This window comes from Ciona intestinalis, unplaced genomic scaffold (assembly GCF_000224145.3).
Source record: "Ciona intestinalis unplaced genomic scaffold, KH HT000534.1, whole genome shotgun sequence".
NCBI classification, from domain to species: Eukaryota; Metazoa; Chordata; class Ascidiacea; order Phlebobranchia; family Cionidae; genus Ciona; species Ciona intestinalis.
Window position 1 is genome coordinate 1 of NW_004190855.1, and position 4,478 is coordinate 4,478.

At 36.4% G+C, this 4,478-nt stretch overlaps 1 long non-coding RNA gene across 1 annotated transcript; it reads left to right on the forward strand.

Moving 5' to 3' along the window:
• The first annotated feature begins 2,171 nt into the window (after positions 1-2,171).
• Positions 2,172-3,686, forward strand: LOC113475459. Its single transcript, XR_003397212.1, has 2 exons — positions 2,172-2,229; positions 2,273-3,686. It is a non-coding gene; the product is annotated as an uncharacterized LOC113475459 (long non-coding RNA).
• Positions 3,687-4,478: the final 792 nt, after the last annotated feature.

Genomic DNA, 4,478 nt, shown 5'->3' on the forward strand with positions numbered 1-4,478 from the left:
AGCCTTCCTTATCTTTTTATTTTTAGGAAAGCTGTGATAGCTGACATCTGTATTCTTTTTACCTTTGTACTGATTGGTACAGTCAACTGCTACACAATGGGGCATGGCTTATATTATTTCAAAACTGTGGAAAAGACCCAAAATTCACCGAACAATATAATATTCGAATAGTTTGTTGGCTGGTGCTGGTCTAGTGTGCCGATAAGACAAGTTTAATCGTTTATTAAGTGAATCATTAATACTAAAGTAATGTTGATAAAATAGTTAACCTGTTATTACCTAAAACGCCTTATCTACCTATCTACCTCAAGCAACAGACTGACATTCAATTCTTATAACTCCAAAAACACGACTTAGCGTGTTTGCATCACAGAAATAAAAAAGAATAGAACGCGCATCTCCAATGTCGGCAAAGGAGAGAGGTGATACACTCTCTCTCTTTCGCGGGTCGTTCCCGTTTACTATTGTAGTCAATGACGTTTTATGTAGTTTTTCTTCGTTTTTTGACTTAATTTAAAGTTATAGTGTAAAACAACTATTTTCTAATATACATATATTTCTTACAAATCGTTTGTTTAAAATTTTTAACTAATTTTTTAAATAATTAAATTTCCTAAACAAGTGGTAAACTGTAAGCGTTACCCTACTAAATAACTAAACTGGCCTAATAAACTTGAATAGTTGGTATAGTTTTTAAAATAAACAGGTAAAACCTTCCAAAAATACTATGCGCCTATCTTTTACAATGGAGACGAAGGAAAATGGGGACGGAGTTGGCGGTCACGTGAATAGAAAAAAGAATATATCACGGTTTAGGGCAATTGCGCGTTCTACTCTTTTTTATTTCTGTGGTTTGCATGCAGCAGACAGCAGTTTTGCAACTAGATGACGTCACAGACATAGAAATAAAAATCCAAAAAAACATGGCGGATTTCAAATTCCAAACAGAGCACTTTGAATTTTGATATTTTTATTCAGACAGCGCGGATTGTCGCAAAATTAATGCTACATGACTAAATATATATATATTATCTGATTTTGGCAATTTCCTAAAATATCCTTGGTATCCTTTAAGTAAAATTTGACATAGCCCTGGAGCATATATTTTTAAAATTTGTCATAGCCCTGGAGCATATTTGTTGTTTAGTGTTATTTTAAGTAAAATTTCATATATTTTTAAAATTCGACATGGCTCTGGAGCATATTTGTTGTTTAGTGTTATTTTAGGTAAAATTCGACATAGCCCTGGAGCATATTTGTTGTTTAATGTTATTTTAATAGAACTAAAGTTTTGGTTGTCTGCCTTTATATTGCTTTGTGTAACAGTTTAACTGATTAAGATGAAGATACGTGAAATTTTTAAAAACAATTAATATTTTAAAAGGTGGTAATGTTACTGCTAATTTCATATATTTATATATATAATATATATTACTTAATTATTTCACAATCAAAATTGTTGTCCATTTTAAATACTTTACCTAACATTAAATCCTAATTTTTATTTATGGTATATAGGCATGGGAAAAATTAACATAAGTCTGCACAACGGTGCAACCATGTATGTTGTCAGGCAAGTACCAAGTTTATTATTTTATTAGATTGGAATAATTTTTATTCACATATTTCTTTATAATCACAGTGAAGAGATGACCCAGCGGGGCGTCGGAAGAGGGGTTAGAGAAAGAGGGGGTGGCAGATGGAGGGGCGGTGAAGGAGGAGGTGGCGGAGCAGGAGGAAGTGGCGGAAGAGGGGGTGATTGGGAAAGTATGTTTTCACTAGATTATAGTTTTAGAGCTATGAAAGATTTAGAAAAGATATTATGTATTCTCTCCCATTAACATGAAGCTAGGGATAAAAGATTAGTGACTAATATTGCAAATGGAATGTTTTATCCAAGGCAATTTTTTTTGTGTATAAGCAGATGCATGTATATACATAAAAGCGTACTAATAATGATCATTTTGTTTTTAGATGAAACAGGCGGTGAAAGGGGGTAAGCTTGACTCTGACTTTTATTGTTAGTAACTCAATGAATAAAAACGATAAAAAAAAATATTTTTTTATCCCCTTTTACCGGTTTAATTTTTTGCAAAGGTGAGAGAGATAATTTATTATTTTTTTATCCCCTTTTACCGGTTTAAATTTTTGCAAAGGTAAGAGATAATTTATTATAACCAGTTTAATTTAAAAACTAAAGCAAGAATGTAAAAGTAAATTCTAATCGAAGTTAGTGTTTTAGGTTTGTTACAAAACCTAGTTTTGAATCGAGGTTAGTGTTTTAGGTTTGTTACAATACCTTTATGTTTTACAGAAAAAAAGAGGATAGCCCCCCCCTACAGAAGGTGTGTTATGACTTATTATCACTTTACTTTGTAGATAGCTGCAATTTGAAGATGTAGGTTCCATACATTCATTATCCAGATTCATTTTTTTATTTGTACATTTTTTTCAGTTTATTAAGCGCAGGACGGCAGCAGAGGTGGTATGTATTTATTGGTATTTATATATTGTTCCAGTTTTACTCCCTTTTCACATTTAGGGAAGAGGAGAGGAGGTGATCGGGGCTGCGGAGGGAGTCGCGGCGGCCGAGGTTGTGTGAAAACAATAATTTTGTATGACATTTTTTGTGTTGTAATAAACTAGAACAGTGTATTTGAATGTTAGTTTAAAAATCAAATTGTCAGCTGTTCCACCACGCGGCACCCATGAGGTCGCTTTGTATGCGTGATCGTAAGGTTTTCACCGGAGAACCTTCGCAATGCCATGGTGTGAAAACAATGGAGATGTTAACCAACCTCGGCAATGCCATATTAACCAATATGTAATATATTGAGAATTGGCAGGGTCTCACAAGACACACAGTGTACGTTGCTGTTATAGCATATGCTTGAAAAATAGGCATTGGCCCGGGCCATACACGGAACCGTGTTTGTTGCTGTTATAGCATATGCTTGAATAATAAGCATTGGCCGGGTCATACACGAAACATAGTGTAAGTTGCTGTAAGCATTGTATCAAATAAGATCAAATGAGGTAAATAACCTAAAAAGTTGAGCGCATGGCCAGAGGGAACACAAGGAATGTAAATGCAATTACTGGGGAATGTCAGGCATCCGCAACGACTTTAACTTATAGAATTTAGAAAGACGCTGTAGTGTTTACACACCGGCCCCAAAATGACATGTCCAAGGTATAAAAGAAACCTCTACCGCTGCACAGCTAACACTGAAATGAACTAAAAGGACGAGCGCATGGCCAGACGAAACACAAGGAATGTAAATTGCAATTAACGGGGAATGTAAAGACGGGTTGGCACTCTGAGGCTTATTCAAATAACAACCAAGGTATAAGAACCTACGACAAGAACTATCTAACCGTTTTATTTTCTAACAACCAAGGTATAAGAACCTACCGCTACACCAGCTAACATTGAAATAACCTAAAAAGTTGAGCGCATGGCCAGAGGGAACACAAGGAAAGTAAATGCAATTAATTACTGGGGAATGTGAAGACGCGCGCAGGCATCCGCAACGACTTTAACTTATAGAATTTAGAAAGACGCTGTAGTGTTTACACACCGGCCCCAAAATGACATGTCCAAGGTATAAAAGGAACCTCTACCGCTGCACAGCTAACACTGAAATGAACTAAAAAGACGAGCGCATGGCCAGACGAAACACAAGGATGTCAATTGCAATTAACGGGGAATGTAAAGACGACTAACCTATAGAGAGTCTTGAATGACGCTGTAGTTTACACACCGGCCCCAACAATTTATATAAATAACGACGTCACTGAGCGGAGGAGGAATTAGCTGAGGGGTATTCTAAAATAGTGCACTTACTAAACGTATTCGTTGAGGAATTAGCTGAGGGATATTCTAAAATAGTGCACTTAATAAAATTGCAATTAACGGGGAATGTAAAGACGGGCGCCGGCTTCCGCAACGACTAACTAATAGAGAATCTTGAATAACGCTGTAGTTTACACACCGGCCCCAACATTTTATATAAATAACGACAACGTCACTGAGCGGAGGAATTAGCTGAGGGATATTCTAAAATAGTGCACTTACTAAACGTATTCGTTGCCCTATTTGTTTGAAGTGAACGGTATAATACTTGGACTGGGCCATGTTGGTGCTTCCGCTACACGTCGCCGCATTAAGCCTAGCCGTCGTGCAGATGGTAGGCGAACTTAAGTATACACAAAAACGTTATCATAATCTGGTTTTTAAAATGTCCGTACAACTGACTCTAAAAAGCAAAGCTTTCGAATATCCCCCGCATAATATATGGACTTTTCGGTCCGAACTTTCACTCTTCATACAGCTCCTTCTTTATCGGGGAATTCGACCACTCGAGCTTTTGCCATTTCCCTTGTTTCGTCCCTTCGGTAACCATCAAAACCATCAGTCAACGGGCGACTTTTGGGGCATATTTTATCTCTGCCATATAAGTTTGTAACGAATCATT